The sequence below is a fragment of the Falco rusticolus genome, chromosome 2, assembly GCF_015220075.1.
Source record: "Falco rusticolus isolate bFalRus1 chromosome 2, bFalRus1.pri, whole genome shotgun sequence".
Taxonomy (NCBI): Eukaryota; Metazoa; Chordata; class Aves; order Falconiformes; family Falconidae; genus Falco; species Falco rusticolus.
The window spans coordinates 80,184,526-80,202,269 of NC_051188.1; the positions used below are offsets into that span (position 1 = coordinate 80,184,526).

A 17,744-nucleotide genomic window follows, 5' to 3' on the forward strand; every position below is an offset into this window, starting at 1 on the left:
TTTACAGGACGTCTCAGGGAAGGGAAGTTCTGTGAATCAGTGTCTGACTATTAGCGGCTGACCCAGAGGAAGGCATTAGCAAGTTGGAGCACCCCTTTCATGTCTGGTCCCCAGGCGCCCTGTTAGCTGTGTGCCATTAGAGCTAACCTCACCCGACTTTGCATCACTGTCCTGTTGACATAGCACTAGTAATGTCTCTCATGGACGTAAGCTCACCTTGGGGGCCTTCTCTTCCTGCCTTGAAACTCTTCTTTCAAGTTCCTCAGTTTGCTGAAGTGTAAAATCTTCCAGCTTCATGATAAGAAATTCTTCAAAAGAAGGTACTTTCTCTCTGCCTGCATCACACTATCCTTCAACCTTCTTGCAGCAACCGAGTTCCTATCCTAAGGTCCCTTTGATCATATCATTGCTCTGCAGAGCACCCCAAAACAGATACTGCCACTTCCCAAGAACTACGGATTGCTGAAGGAAACCTTGAAGCTGCTGATGTCCTGCTAGGTGTTAAAGAGGCACTCCTTTACCCCCTCAAGCTGCCATCAGGTTCCGCAGCGCTTCTCCCAGGCTGAAAGGTCACCTCTGATTTCAGCCTCTGTCAATGAGGTCTTTCCTGAACACCACAGCCCTGGCCCCAGGCCAGGGAGAGGTGGTGTTCAGGCAGCGCAGCTGCTGCTGCGGCTTCCCTGAGTTCCTCATCCCTACAAGGAGGGAAACCCTCAGAGGAGAAGGGCCATTTGGAGCCCTTGTGAATTAGGCAAGTCCTAAGTTTTCTGGATGGCATCTTCCAAACTGCCAGCCAAAGGCATCCCCAGGAGGTGAGGACCAGCAGCTCAGCCCAGCCTGTGGAAGCATGGCCACAGGGTAAGGTGATGTTTGGGTCTGTGGAAGTGATAGAGAAACTTCACAATTCAAGTGGTTTCTGGTGAGAATTAGGCACCCAGAGGCACATTTGTAAAGACACCCAGAAGGGTTTTCAAAAGATCCCAATCTTCCTATGCATTTATTTCAATGAAAGATGGGGACAAAGGGGCTTCCCAAAGCCCCACTGCTCCACACCCCCCTCTCCCCCACCACCTGGAGCTCATTGCACATCTGGCCTTTGAGAGCCACTGGCATCATCCACCAGCAGGCTTTCAGCTTTCAGCCCTGAAGGCTGCGGCTCCTCCACCATCACCATCAGCTCTCTGCGCTAGCATATCACCTGGCAGGACCAAGCTGAGCGTGATCAGTGACGCTCACACAGTTGTCTCTCCATTGAATTAGCCACAACACATGGCCCAGTGTCTGTGCAGCTCTACTCTGTCACCCTGGCCTTGCGCCAGCTTCAGGAGGACGTGTAGCACCAGATCTAGCATGAAAATAGCTTTAATAATGTTAACCCATCCAAAACTATGTTGTCTGGTGAATAAAAAGCAGCAAGGGGATTCAAAATAGCTCATGTTTTGTGCTATATGTTTGCAATGGATTTGGGTCAGTGCTAAGTGCCCTGAAAGTTGATTTACTGTTTCACTGAGCCACAGCCTCTGCTACTTGGGAAATTTCAGTAACATTTCCAGAAGTACCTAAGTGTTCCTGATAAATCTGACTGCCAAAAATTAATATCCCTCATTTCCTCTTTTTCCTCCCACTTTCTCCACTTATTCCCATGATTGTTTCAGGAGCAAAGAATTGATGTCAGTGCCACGAATAGCTAGCTCTGAATTCATTTGCTTACAGCTTTGGGCAGGGAGAATTATTTTTTTTTTCTCATTGGAAGGGTTGATTGAATTGATTCTCTCCTCCTCCTTTCTTGCACCTATGCCTGGCCTCTGCCTCCCTGCACTAGCATTCCAAGGCTCCCCCTTCAGCTGCTCTCATAATGGAGGCATCACTACTGAGTCATCCCTTCACATTCAGTTCCTTGCTAATCCACCTCTTGTTGTTTCCTTAACAAGAGTTGTTCACTTCCTCCTCACATCCATCCCCAGCGGTTTGGTTTGGGCATTTCCACCCTCTGTCATTCCTGTTACCTTCTCTCTGAATTTTCTCTCTCCTTGCTCTGGAGTCTGCATTATTGAAGATGGTGCTCACCCTTTTCCCCTACCTGCTGTCTATTTGAATGCCTTCCTCAAATGTCCTCCCAAGCTTCTGGCCTTCACCCCCAGCCCTGCCATGGAAGCAGCTACCTTATACTCATCTTTACAGACACTGGATGCAGCAGGGATGGGCTTGGCAACCTTCCATTTCGATACTTCTCCATGGGGAATAGCCTTCTTTCCCTGTTCTGTTTTTGCATTTTTTCCTCTGCTTTGGCCACTAGAGTCCTGAGACCTCCTCCTTGTTCTCCTCCTCCTCCTCTTTCAGAGGCAGCTCCAAAGGAAGGAGGCCTGGCCACCCTCAGAGGCTGGCAGTGCAAGGTCAAAGGCTCTCCAAAAGTTCCTCTGTGCCTTGGGTTGTTGAGGTTAACTCAGGAGACAGCTGTAAGCAGACCTTACCTGCTCAAGGTGTGGGAATGGGGAAAGGAGGAGACCATTCCCTCCTTGGTGCTCCCAGACACGCTGCTCAGGTCTGCAGGCAGCTGCCTCCCTTCTCTCCAGCAAGGCAGCTGAGATAGGGCAAAACCCACTGCCCCTAACACCACAGTGCAATCAAAATAATTATTTCCAACTTTATATATGCTATTCAGCACACTGCAACAACTCTATGGGCAAGTTGCTTGTACTTAACCAAAAACCTTGGTTTTCCCACCTCTCCCAGAAAGGAGAGGACGTCACAGCCCTTCAGTATTCTGGGTCCTTCCCTCTCCCCTCCTCTTCCTACAGCCCTCTGCTTGTGAGCCCATCTGTAGTATTGAGGACCCTGAGGGTTTCTTCCTCAAGCTGCCTCTGCTCAAGTGTCTGAGAGCTCAGAAATACCTGGGATGAGTATCACAGAAGGAGGGAATCATACCAAGCGTCTTTCAGAGAGGATCTGGGGCTCCTTTGCAGAGCTTGAGTCCCCACATCAGAAGCTGGTTGTTATTATCACAGATGAAACACACTTCAGAGGAGGCAGCTGCAGACAGAGACAGTGACTGATAGCCAGCAGCTACAACACAGGAGGCTGCATGCTTTTTCACATCAGGGTCAGGAGCTATCATACCATGTCCTCAGGGAACGACTGAGACCACCATCGAGATCAGACCTTTTCTTGTCCAAGCAGCAGCCCTCCAGCACAGTTAAAGCCTCCAGAGTGGGAGAGATGCCTTGTGCAGGAGCACATCAAAACAGGCTGTCACACCATTCAACTTGTACCAGCATCCTCATGGTTGTCATCAAAGTCCAATGTGCAAAATGGAGGTAGAAGACAGACAGGGAACAGGATGCACCCCTCTTCCAGCTCATACAAATAATTTTATTTCAGAGGTATATGAATACAGTCTGTGTAGCAAGGACATCAACTGGCAAAACTCAGTCACCCAAGTGAACAGGAAAGTTATAGGATGTTTTGCCAACAACAAAAAAAGGAGGAAAAACTAGGTTCCAGTGCCAACAAATAATTCAGCCGAAAACAACAACAACCTTTCAGCAGCTTGCTGGCTATTCAGTAGCTTTTGGTGCCATTTTTACTAGCCTTATAGGATGGAGATTATATGATCCTATCCAGGTAACACCGTTAAACCAGAAAAAGATACTACAGCCAAACAGCCTTTTCTGTGGCTTAATTATATGGCCTTGATCCAAACTCCACTGAAGTCAACAAGAATCCTTGCCACTGACTTTAAAGACTTTGTATGACTGAATACTCCCAGCAGGGCTTTAATATGAAAAAAGACTGAAGTTTAAGCTGCAAAATACACGATATAATATGTACAGCAGGAAAGCTGCTGACATACTTCCATGGCATAGGCAACTGTAATTGACAGGAAAAAGGAGATTCTGACCTAAAGGGAGAGCTTTAGGGTTTGCATCTTCATTTTCTATTTATGGACTTAAATAATGTTTTGCGATTTACATCAATATACCAGTGCATAACTATAAAATGTACACTGTCAGAGGGCCAAAATGCATGTCTGTGCATCTGGGAGAGGTAGAATACATTGACACCCAGAGCTTGTTTTCTTACTGTGCCAAATATTGACTAGGTTGATTTGAATGGAAACACATCCGTGGGCTTCAGAAGGATAGTGACTTAGCTCATTCTCTGGAAAGGGTTGACACCGTGGAAGAAGCACTATTGCACATTCTGAACTGACTGTTTTGCAGAGTCCTTTTTATAGATGCTTCTTGTTTATAAGCAAAAGTACTTACATTAACATTGCAAAACCAAATAGTTTAATGTTTTTACATTTTAAGGGCACATTAACTTGAAAGAGCAGCCAAGTTTGTTGACTAAAATGATTTACACAACTCTAAGGCCACTAAACAAGTATTTCTCAATGTCTCATCAGCAGCTCAAGGGAAAGCAGAAGCTAAAAATTCCACAGCTCAACAAACAGTTGTGTTTTCCTGCTGTTGATAAGTACATCATGTTTCTTTGCAAATAAAAGACTGTCAGGAGTTGCTTTAAGAAAAAAACCCATAACCAACAAACCAACTAGAAATGAATAATTAAATTACAGGAATAATTTCTAAGTACATACTGTCCTCTTTACCCCCTTACATTTCCCACATATAACTCCACTACGACAGCCCCAGCAACTCATCTGCAATACACCCAGGATTCCCTAATTCTTTCAATCAGCTGCTGGCTGGACAAGAGGTAACCCCTAATGTAGGGGTTTCAATGCAACAGCCCTTTGCTTGGCAGGGACAGGAAAGCCCAGGTGCCAGTAAACTCCATTTACACAGGCTGATCATCCAAGGCGCCCAGGCTGCCTGAGAGATGCTGAATGTCCTCCATCAGCAAATATTTTGATGAGGTGAGCATGTTCAGCATCACACAGACACGGTAAGCACCTCACAGGGGCCAGCCCTAAGAGCACAAGCCTACACATGGCCATGGGGCCTTATGCGTAATTCTAGTTTGCAGATGCACCCCCTGATCTGTCAAGTTGCAATAGGAATAGGTCCCCATCAAAGGTTGTCATTGATTAAGAGCTCAGGATTTCTACACAGCATACCAAAGGGAAGTGTCCAGGCACCTTGAAAAGGAAGCACTATACAGTAGAGATGGTTCCTTAATAAAGCAGGCAACGGAGTGCTAAAAAGAGCAGCTGGAAACTGAACTCAGGAAAACATTATGCTACCAGACATCTAATACTGAAAGCAATCGGTCAAGGGACTCATTAGAAAGGCATATCATGCAATCCCTGTTACTTCGTGCCTTTACATCTAGACTGGCAAAATTTTCATAAGAGACACTGTTCAACCAAAAGCTGTTGTGCTTGATTTTAGGAACTGGAAGACAAAAGTCAAAGTTCTCCATTGTAAAAAGGTCAAGCAAACTGATCACAAAGGATTTAAAAACGTTGAAGACTATGAACGCAATAATTTAAAAGATTTGAAAAGTTTTTATCTCTGTCAAAAATGTGAGAGAAGCAGAATGGGAGAGTGTGCTCTGCAGCTGGACTGCAGGCAGGGAAAATATCAAGAAGCACTAAACTGCTCTGTCTGGTTTGGTAATTTCTATGGCCATTGGTTGCCAAACAACAGACTTCATCACTGATGGGTTGGCTCCAGCAGGCCTAGTGAAGCATGAACATGGCCAGCTTTCACAGCTACAGAAAAAGATGAGAACCAGTTTTTTATGTCATCCAGTCATATAAAACATAAATATGTCCTAGTGTAGGCATGCAAAGCATTTGCCTTACTTCCTCTGCTGTTGCAGTAAAAATGGTCAAACTGCTGAACGTCACATTTGAGGCATACATCTTCTATCATATACAGCCTGTCTTTTCTCTTGGTTTTCCTTCTTTTCTCTGTAAGGTAGCAAGAAAGCTTCACCATAAGTAGACAGACATCTTGCTGACTTGATTCTCACTCAGGTCCTTACCATGCATACTTACTACACTATTCTGCCATAAGACGATGGTTGCTCTTTTGCCTGTGATACGATCATTTGCAAGAAATTGCCTTACATGGAGCAGACAATGAGCCTGTTACCTAGAAAAGTTTTCTGATAATTACGTTCTTTCACCCAGAGCCAAAATGATATAACATCTGTGCTCGCTGTCTGAGACCCGTTTTTCCTGAGCATTTGGTGAACGTTGCAAGACAGAGTGGGAAAACACCACTTTGAGTAACATTGGCAGTATCTCCATGGTGCAGGGAGAAGTCCATGAGCTGAACTCTTTACATAAACACCAATAGGGAATAAGTCAGTACTCTCAAAATTGGTATGTCACCTTATTTCAACATCAAACTAAAGCTTGATGTGAAAGTTCAGTCAGAGCTGATTACACTGATTTATAGTGTTTATTTAACTTAAGAGACAGCATGATAGTAAAATATCTCAGATATCTTTTTAATCTGGATAGTTTATACCCAAAATTACATTTAACTGTTGGAGGATGGGAAGGACAGAGAGTCACAATTTGGACTTGGTTTTATTGAGTGCATTGGGTACTGCCTCTTGGAAGCCAGTCCTGGGGAACAAGACCTAGAGAGTGGCTCCAGATCGGGGATGAACTCTGGCCTTGGAGGCCTTAGGAGAGGAGCAGAGAGGGAAAACACATCTGTACAGAAGGGCAAAGGCACTTGGGATTTCCCCCCCAAATGTATGCTACAGGGCAAGAGGCTCAAATGAGAAAGGCACAGGCCAAACTTGGCACATGAGACAGCTCGACTGAGCCTGCCTCCCCGGGAGGAGGCGGGAATCACTCCACAGGCGACACACACTGCCTGCACTGCTCAGCTTCCTCTCCTGCTCCCTCACTCCGTGCCGAAGGGCACCTTGCATCTCCTCTGCAAGGGATACAGCCCAAAACCCAGAGGCCAAGCTTCAAAACTGAGAACACGTCCTTTACTGCAGGCTGTGAAACGAGGTCCTGCCACCGCAGCTGGCAGAACTGACCCCTGCTTCCAGGGAGGCTGCTGAGGGGCTGGCTGGGCATGGGGGGCACAGAACACACCCAGGGCATTCAGCATCTGGGTATTGAGACACACACAGCCCCTGAGGTACATGTTGCTGTTATTTTGGATTCATTAATGACTGGGGTGAAAGCTGCTTCTGTAAGAATTATATCCAAATCATTTTCAGTTCGGGGGGCAGCAAACGAAATCTCAACAATTTGCAAATTTCCCCTCTGGGACACAGCTATGCATTGGGATTTTTAAATATAAATTTCCATATTATCTATAATATAAACATATATTTACACACATTATTTATACATACAGAAAACTCAAAAGATGTTTAAAAAAGACATTTAAGTGCAGTAGAAAGTTCTCCCACTTCCCTTCAGGCAGGGCACCGAAATGCCTCTTATGGCCAGATGGTATTCCCTGCCTTTCTCCGCAGATGTCTCGACAAAGCAGTGGAGGTTTGTGCTTGCTCAAGAGCTGGAGCCCCTCGGGAACTGCCAAGGAACTCCTCATGTAGGCTTAGCAGGGGATGGACCTGCCATGGGTGAAACCGGGTGAAGCAAGGCCAGATGACCCCCGAGGCAGGAGTGCTCCTGTGTTTTGCACAAAAAAAGTGAGGCTGTTACTCAGAGGGTGCTGCAGCTGAAGCACTTGGGTGCAGTATCAGGGTTGTCACGTCTCAAAACTGCCACGGGTCCCGACACAGATCTGCTGTGGGGGGCACAGGCACAATGGTATGCTTGGACCAAACCCACATCCACCCACCACTGCCACGTCGAATGGTTCGGTTCATTGGGATGGTGACAAGACCTAGGGAGGCCTGAGGCTCTGCTTTATCTGTTTGCTTGGTCTTAGCCATAGCCAAGTTCTCCTCCAGGACACCGTGACCAATATCTTGTCTAATGGCTCTCCCTGAAAAGCCAGGATTTTCTGCATCCTGAAAACAGCCCTTGCCAGACAGTCTAGGAGGCAGACCCGAGTGATTCAGAGAGCAAATGCCAGAAAGGGGATGATTTCACGACAGTATTGAACACACATTCGACAGATAAGCCTAACAGCAGGGACCCTGTCTGCAGGCTGACTCCCAGCAATCAGCCACTACTGTAGCTCCTGTCATTCAACTGCACTGCTGCAAATGCGTGAATAAATAAATACTCTCCCATAGCATTTGTGCAATAAGCAGAATATTAGCATGTGGCTCTTGAGACGACCTTTATCAAAGGAAGCAGCATTTTTACTGGATAAACTTATCTAAAAATAAATGATTATCACTCATGTATACATAGAAATACCAAGGGCAAGATATGACTTTCTATAATGTGAAATGACTCATTTTCCCCCTGAAGTTTTAGTGAGTGTCAAAGATATGTACTTCTAAGAGTGAATCACTCCAAATGGCCACTGGGTAACTGGCTGAGTTTGAACTAATCTTGGGGAGGAAAGCTGACGTAAGGGCCAAGGGCCGTGGTACTTGGAATGCATTGGCTATTTGCAGGGCAAGGATGGCAGACATCAGCACTCAGTTGTCACTAGTAAATCTCAGATTGCTTTGACAGGTGGCAGATCGTGAGACGTGAATGGCTGCAGCTTCCAGGGGAACACTTCTTTTCATGGAAAGTGGGACGAGGCCAAGGGAACAGCCCGTATTTCTTCTTTATATGTATGTGCATGCATGCACACACAAATGCATACAGAGCTGTAAAAAACAAAGCACCTCTTTTATGGATCTGTAAACTAACTTGAGCCCTCATTTATACTTGTTAGCTCAACCCCAAAGTAAAAGCTCAAGCATATCTGGATTGCCAGCCTCCAGAACAACCCCAGAAAAGTTCTGGTGAGTTATCAACAAACTTCGTAGGCATGAGAGAATTCAACAGCTCTGCAGATATTCACAGGGGAGCGTGGAGCCTCCTCTCGCTGGGTGCAAACCTCTCCTGGGACAATCAATGACCACAGTATGATGCCTGACATGGTGTTTTTTTCAGTTATCCCAGTGAGGTTTGTTCTCTGTGTCATTTCCAGGTGTCCATGTCAGCATGGTCACTGATCAACACCCCAGGAGACTGCACAAGTCCTGGGGAGGGTGGCACCACCTGCCTTCCTGGATGCAGCCAGTCTGGCCAGCATATTAGTTGTGACAGCACCAGGGGAAGAGCTTTCTTCTCTCTTCCCAGTGGCATAGATGGAAATTGAGGGTGGCAGGACTGAGCAGGCATGGCTACAGTGTGCTAATTGGGAACACAACAAATTCCTGACTCAGGAGTGCCTCCCCCCGGGACACAGGCATTACATGTACATAAATATCAGCCTCATATTGGAGACATGTCCCAAGGAGGGAAGTGAAAGAAGCAAGCCATGACTTTACAGAATAGCTCACAGCTTTTTGCTTTTCTTTCCCCCCCCCCCCCCCCCCCCCCCCCACTTTTAAACAGTGATTAGAGCAGCCTGGCTGCTGAGGAGGGAAGGAGCCCCAGAAAGCTCTGTCCTTCAGAGGGACTTGGCAGCCTTCGTAAGCAATGTAAGTATAACTGTACTTGGCGATAACACATGCCAGCCATGCAACATGCCACACAGTTCAAATGGGCTGAAGCAACAATGCACTGATGCCTCAGAAAGAGCTGCACATGCAAACTCATATTCTACCATCCACTATGTATAGCCCCCAGCATACAGCCCACTGCCTGATGTGTGTGCAGGTTCGTTACACTCAAGTGAACTCAGCTGAACCAGGGTCCCGCACAGGCTTTACACCTTGCTAAGGGACTGGCTGTCTTTTATTTTCCACTCCCAGAGGGAGAAGTCAACACAACTTGCCCTGCATTTTATAAAGAAGTTAATGAAAACTAGTTATACTGGGGTACAAGTTCTGCTGTGGGCTATAAGAAAAAAATGAAAATCAAACCAAACCAATTCAAGACAAACTTGTGAAAAAATGCTTCCTCAGAGGACAGAACTGTTAGGCAACAGGTCTTTCAAATAACAGGATAAATCTCTTTTGACTAACACAGTCTGCCAGAAAGGATGAAATCCTTCCAGGATTTTGAAAATGAGAGGGAAATACAGATATTTCCAGTACTGCCACAGAGCTTTTGTGTGACCTTGGAACAGTGGTTTAACCCCTGTTTGAACCATAATTTCTCCCTTCCTCCAAAGGCAGAGAGATGACAGGAACACCTGCAGTTCCTCCCACTCTATAAGAGCAACGGTAAGTCTTAACACACTGGACAGGTAGGGATTTTAAGCACATGAATTATTTGCTGTAAACATGCTTTTCCACTTTGCAAATTATTCACATACCTACTTGGATGGCTATAAATTTGTTCATGGTTATTAAACAAGAGGGGGATGCAGCTGTACTTTATCTTGTATGCAAACTCTTTGTACAACAAGGATGGAGTCGGCCCTTGTCCTGCTGCAAGAGCTGTGCAGCTGCACAGCCTCAGCCAGCTGCTGCTAGGGGCGGGAAAAGGGTTGGGATCTCTTAGGCCAGGCTTACACACCTCACACAGGAGTGAAATAGAAGTGCAAACCACCCTTTTCTTTTTTTCTTTTTTCTTTTTTTCTTTTTTTCTTTTTTTCTTTTTTTCTTTTTTTTTTGCTTCCATGGAGTTATTCAGTTGCACTTCCCAGTCCCATGGCACCTGATAGCCAAAGTCACGAAGAAATGCCAAAGTAACCCAATAAACCCTTCCAAATATTGATATATTTGCATGTTACCTTCTTGAGAACAGTCTCAAAAAAACATACAAACTCCTCAAGTAAGTGGAGTCCTCAATAGGTAGTAACTCATGGTTTGTAACGAAATCAAGCTTTCTGTGTCCTTTTTGGAAGGATTTAAACAGCTCTGCTCTTACAGTGATGCAACTTATCTAGAGGGAAAGATACTGTATAAAAACACACATGAGCTGGTTTCAAATCTCACTGCACCTGGGCTCTCCTCTGTGATTTCTGACAAACCAGGTAAGCATTAACTACGGTATCCATTTTCCACCAGAGGATATTCAAAGGACTGTTACACCAATGACTAAGAAGAGCTCATAAACTACACAGACGAGATCTATAACCATTTGCACAGGTGAGGCAGCAGACTTCAACATAACATGCTTATTTAACAGAGTCAGTTTTTTTCTCATGTAAAAGGCAATAGTTGATACCTGAAGAAGAGATTCTTGCATGAAAAAAATTGTTATGTGTATTCCATTTTCAGTGCCTGAGATTCTCCTTCAGAGAATAATTAAGTATTCAATATATGGTCTAAAACAGCCAGGAAAGAGATTGAAAACACAGAAAATTGAAAGGAAATTATTTCAAACTGGAGTGCTCTGACTCTGAAAACGAAGTTATAAATGCTTTTGAGAACCTGCATTTATTACTTGCAATAAATAACTTTTCTTCCAAACATGCCTTTGTGTGAGAGACAGATTAGCAGTGCAAGTGGAGCATATTTCTGCTGTGCAGAAGTTACTTATTTTAGAATAATGGACGTCACAAATTGGCCCTGCATAGCAACACTCATTGGAAAAAGATCACAGTTCCACTTAACACAAAAGTGCAATCTTGAAGGCCATTGAAACTGAAGTCTCTTCACAGGGCAAACACTGAAGTAGCTCCTCATTTGCGTAAAGCCAGACAATTGCTCCACTTCCATACACAAAAAATTGCTTAGATATCTGCTATGCATGGGGAAAGGCTCATTAATCACATTACAGCAAGTGAACATCCCAAGGTTAAATCCTCCTGCTATGGAGTACTTCAGTGTTTTATAAAGTCATCTGAATGGGATTTATATCTGCAAATCTTCACCGTGCAGTGAAGATACGGAGCTTACCTTTAAACTCAAGGCACTTCTTCTTCCCTCTAAGAAAAGCACCATTCTGAAAAACAAATTTAGATACATACAGTTTGATTCTCCACTACATTAAGCCTGTTTTACAGCTGTGTCACTGCAGTGAAAATTAATGGAATGGCACTGGTGAATAAAAACAACGTAATGACAACTAACTAGCCCAGGCTTTTTAAGAGGCTGTTCGTGTAGCCGTTCCCTCAGGTTTTCAAGTTCATTTTGCTAGCTGCTATGTGGGAGGAGGATGTAGGAAAAGAAGACTGTGAGATGGCAAACCTTTCCACCCTTGTTTGCTTGTTTTGTGGCATTCCTGTCTTTCTGCCTTTGCATCATAACTCTGCTTTCCTTCAAGGAAAAGAAAACAATGAGACCTAGGTTTATCCACACTAAGTGAGCTGCCTTTCCTTTGAGCTTTTTCTGTGAGAAGCAATTACACCTGAATTTGTTCCAGTGCTTCTTACTGCCTGGGAGGATGGCTGGGAGCACGGGCTGCAAGCCAGCGTAGCTCTAAATGGGACCAAGGGAACGGTGCTGATTTACACCCACAGGGGTTCTGTCTCATGAGGTCTGCTATCAGGCATGTTATTTCACTTCTGGAGTCTCCACTGGCAGCCACAAAGTTTCCCGTCAGAAGCCGGCCAAAACTGCTCAAGATCTTGCAGACTACTTCAAAGTCACCTTGAAAGCGCTTGTGAGCAAAAAGAGGGCAGCTCCTCTGCTTGTCACCGATCACATGCATCCTTCCCAGTGACCACTGTCTCCCACCCAGCCCACATCAGCTCTCGCCACACTCCTCCAGGATGCCTTGCATGGGGCCGAATCCAGCCTCACCACTCCGTCCCAGACAGAGCCAGCTGATAAGGCACGTGTGCTGGGGTTTCTCTTCATTCATCATACCAAAAGCTGCCCTTCATGGCTGGGGTCCAGACACAGGAAGTCTGAGTTGGTGTTTCAATTTGCTACAGACTCCCTGCATGACATTAGGGAAGACAGTTGAGCCCTCTCTGTCCCAATTGCCTGTCTCCGATGCCAACACCACAGCTTCTCCTCTCATCCACCCTCTGACCTCTGCATCAGCTTTTGGGGACAGAGGTTTTTTTACATGGTCCCCCCCGGCCCCAGACCTGCTCCATCCCACTTCACTGCATGAAATTCCATTCAGAGCTTAAAAAGTAAAGCTGGGTTGGATACCCGTGCCTGCGTTCTCTTTCTCAGAGCAGACGCTTTTCCAGAGTTGGGACATAATGAGGCCAAGTGGCCGGAGAGCAGGCTGGGTGCTGGGACTCTGCTCAGTGTCAACAAGCCTAGCTGCTGGCTGCAGAGGAGGTTGGCGCAAGGCAGCTGGCAGCAAAGAATAATCCAAGTCAGGGGAGCAGTGGAGCAAAAGAAGGTGTGTATGAGCACAAACTTGCTTAAAAGAGGGGGGGGCTTCACCTGGGGCCATGACTCTGGAGAACTGAGAAGGGAAAGGAGATAGGACAACTGAGCAAAATCCTGGGGAAGAGTCAAGAACCATGGAGGCACAGAGCAGCACAACACACCAGCTTGAATTTTTCACACCTCTCTGATTTAGCCAAGAAATGTTATTCCTCTTAAGCACTTTGTGTCACATGGCTGCAGTGCTCTTTCACCCAGGACAAAGTGCTCTAAACTCAGATTTGCCACCTCCCTGGACACATGGCCCCACAGCTGAGGCTGTGTCCATGCTGGCGACAGCCCTGGGGAAGGGGGAGCAAGGGATCGCTGTGCAGCAGGGTGGCTCTTTGATCACATCTCCAATAGGCGCTGCTTCAGCTGCAATGTATATGTGTAACTGGCAGAGCTACATCGCCCTTCATTAGATAAACAACTGATTCAAAGGCCACACAGCTGTCATATCACCCGTCCCATTCCTGGGGTCAGACTGTTTTAATTTTAGCAGCCCCGCATACCTTCAGGGCTACTTACAAGGTTAGAAATGGGAGGTTTCCAAGTGAAAGCCATGGGTAGCCAGACCCACCCAGAGCTTCTTTATTCTGGAAGTGACGTAGCTAGCTGGACACCAGCAACTGGAAGACACAGGCAGCTCCATGAGGTGGCTACAAGTCATCTGCCTGGGGTTTCTGATTTGATTTCCCTTTTTCCGGAGGTGAAAGTGCCATGACTTCCAGTAAAATGACAGAGCACAAAGATGAATTACAGGGATGCAGCCAGTGACAGAGTAATGAATGAGGTAGGGAGGAAACTCTGCCTGGAGGTCCCTTCTGCTAATCTGCAGCTGTATGACTTACTCTAGATAACATGCACACACTGTCCGCTGACAACAAGGTGGGCTTGAGATTTTCTGCAATGTCCAGCAAAGTGTGAGGTTCAGCACTAGTTTGTGGGGATGTGGGGCCAGGTAAAGGAATGAGGTAAGTGACATATCAGAAATAAAACAAGGTAAAAAGTTAGCTTTGTCACTGATGTAGCCAGAAGGAAACACGGGTAAACACAGCTCACCTATTTCTAATTCAGACGCTTCCCTCCTTCATGTATGAGGAAGCAGCCAGACAAGTGAGTTTACCCACCTCTTTCCTTACCAGCTCCCACCAAGCCACACTGTATTATAGTTAGTTGAACAGCCAGCTCTAGCACTGTCCTTTAAAGCACTATAGAATCCTTTGTAACCCCCCTGTAAATAAAAGAGCCTTCTGCCCGAAGGACAGGCAGCTGGAGACACCCAGCTATGCCCATCACAGTGTACCAAACATGCCCAGGTCTGTCCTCTGGCACTAAGGCCAGCCCGCATGAAACGCTGCACTTCCAGGCTATTGAACTTTCTTATCTGCCAAAACAGGGCAGTTTCATCTGAAATGTCTACCAAGAAAGGTCTCCAGGCCCTGCTGGCTTCCAACCCATGCCTGGGAAACATCTGAAGGACCGGACCACAGACCTGCTTCAAACATCCTCACAATTTAACAGTATAGATGACTCAGTCTTAATGTCTGGGAACTGCCCTGGCACTACTTAATTAAGTAGCAGAGAAGTAGCTTGAGGTGCTGAAGTACTGGAACTCCAGCTAAAACCAGGGGACGGTTTCAGGCAGCCACTGGCAGCTAACCCTTCAGTGGTCCAAGCTGAGCACCAGCATGGGCAGCAACAAGAACAAAGCAGCTTTCTACACCCTCTTTGTTGTGATTTACTCACTCGAGTAACAGAAGATGTATCAACATCACTGCCCCAGAGCATGTCTTGGATGTCTCTTACCTCCTACCAGAGAATGATGTGGGAGTGAAACATCCTTTCTCTCATCCCCACTGGACCTAACTCCCACACAAAGGAAACTTGAGAGCACAAGCTGAGCTAGACCAGTGTCACAGCTTGTGGAAAATGTAGGTGAAGCTGCAGCAATCCCGAAGAAGAACTGGGAAACGTCCTAAGAGCTCTACTTCTCAGCCTTTTGCTCCAGCTTTCTGGACAGTCATCTTCTGTGGCTAGGTTATGGAATCAACCCTCAGCTTAATTGCACAAATGACAGCATGCAACTTGCTAATTAATGACAGACATGTCAATCTGCTTGCATGGAGCTGCACACATACCATGCATTTTTAACATTGCTTACTAAACAGTGATGATGAAATGTGATAAAGAATGCCAAATGTTTAGCACTGATACAATGCCCAGACAGGTTTGAGTGCCTTTGGCAGACAGGAGAGGGTGAGCTCCTTTTCTTTGCCACCACAATAACCCGGCGGTCTCACTAGAATCGTATCTGCAAGATCTCAGAACTAAGCAGGATGTCCTGTTCATAAATCAAATCCCAGCAGACCTCTCCCTTGACAGGCTTTTCCCTTCCTGGACTGGACTTTCTGGAAACTTAACGTTTAAGATTCTAATCCTGCAAACATTTGTACACATTTTCCTACCTAGAGGCACCATTATTGAAGTTAAATCTATGCACGAATGTTGACAGGACGGGCCCGTGCTTAGGAAGAGATTTTGTAATGTTCCTTTTCAACAAGTTACCTATTTCTAAACAAGTATCTGTATTTTTCCACAAGACCTCAGAACTCTGGAGCAAAAAGAGAACTGTATACACCCACCGAGTGACATTATAATCAGTTGTCTTAGCAGCCTTGCCCTACACCAGATTTGGGATGTGCCCTATGGAGTACCTCAGATATTGCTCAAGTCTGTTGCACTTCCCTCCCTATTATTTAGGCAATAATAGCTGATGGGGAGGGTATTTCCTGAGAGTCATCTGGAGAAAATGAGGTCTCTGCCTTAGGCCCGTAATTCAGCAAGGAATGTACCGCCAGGAAGTCAGTCCCACCCTGTCCCCCTGTGCTGGGCCCATCGCTGTTACAGCAAGCTGGGAAGTGGCTGCTTGGTTTGGGGTTTTCAGGTGTAAAAAATCCATCAGACCTACATTTGTGTTTTATTCAGTGACCTGCTTCCCAGATTTCCAGGGAGACTGGTGATTTTGGAGACACAGAAGGCTGCTCCATTTCCAAAGGGAAATTTTGCCCCAAAGGATCAATGAATCGTGGGGTGCCAGGCTGCAAAAAGGGAGATATACAATAGACAGTATATGCGATAGACAATATATGCAATATACAATAGACAAGATACACAATCAATATATGATTGCTGTCACGTGTCATGTATTGATTGCTACGGCCTTCAAAGGACACACAGGAAGGCTTCACAAGCAGCAGGGGACTCCACTCTGCATTTGAAAAATCTCTTCTTTATATATGGGCAAATTTACTGATCCAGCTACACACCTGGAGCCACAGCTCTGAGCCATTAGCTGCCATCCATAAGCTGGGCTTATGGCTGCACTGAATTCCCGGAAAGCTGCACAGCAATCAGAGCACACAGAAGAATCTGCACAACTATTTTATACCAGCATTTCTTTAAACTGATGTGTTCTTTGCTTTTCATAGAACCGTTTCTTGCTTAAAATTGTTACGACAGCAGGGCTCATTCTTCTCAGCAGTTTTATATATATATATATATATGCACACATACACATTAATATAGTTATATAGGTATACATATTCTTTTTTCCTAACAGAGAAATAAAAATATAAAAACCGCAGGGATTTTAAAAACCTTGTATTCAAACCTGGAAAAATGCCAGTAGTGGATGTGCTGGGGAGAGTTTCGTTAGCTTTATTAATGCGAACTGTGAGAAAATATTTTTTCAGATCTGTACCTGTACTACTACAAAGACTAGCACAGCTCCGGCAGCCTGCAGAACTCATTGCCACAGGACAACAACGTGTTCACAGGCTGGGTAGGATTGATGTAGAGTATTGGAGCCACAGGGTATTCTCCGGAGTTACTTGCTGCTGCTGCAAATCAGCACACTTCTACCTTTACCAGAGTGCTGTTGCCATCAGCTGAGGTTTTAACTGCAAAGGTTCCTGTGGACATAATAACACCAGGACTAACAGGCTATGGTTTCGCAATCAAAGCCATCAGCAGCATCACCGGCTCAGGCAATTAACACTGCCCTCCTTTCTTGCCCTCTCTTAATCCCCTCAACACTACCTAGCACCGTTGTCTGTGGGGCCATGTTTTGAAATGGCATAGGGGACTGGATCCAGCAGAAAAGTAATTAAAACAAAAACACAACAAAGAGTCTTTGGGTTTTGACTTAGCGCAGGTGTCCCACCTGCTTGACAGTGCTGGCCAAAAGCAGGTGGGCAGCCCAACAGAAGGCAGGTGAGCCCCAGCATGAGGCAGAGGTGCAGAGCTGATGGCATCCACCGCTGAAGCCAGCAGTGCTGCCAAAGATGCGACTGTGCAAAAGCACAGCCTGGCTGAGCTCCCCCTGGCTCTCCATGAACAGGGCAACTACATACGATGCCTCTCCTGAATGCCCTTCCAGCCTACAACCACCTGTGTTTCAGGGATTTCCAGCGCCAGCTGCAGTGTCTATAACCCTTCCG

At 45.8% G+C, this 17,744-nt stretch overlaps 1 long non-coding RNA gene across 1 annotated transcript in view; it reads right to left on the minus strand.

The window, feature by feature from the left end:
• Positions 1-16,355, minus strand: part of LOC119143843 — a 34,433-nt gene extending 18,078 nt beyond the window's left edge. Inside the window, exons 1-2 of the long non-coding RNA XR_005102847.1 lie at positions 16,214-16,355; positions 11,809-11,854 (exon numbers count right to left, since the gene is read on the minus strand). This is a non-coding gene — a long non-coding RNA (uncharacterized LOC119143843). The remainder of the gene's footprint in view (positions 1-11,808; positions 11,855-16,213) is intronic.
• Between the last annotated feature and the right edge of the window lie 1,389 nt (positions 16,356-17,744).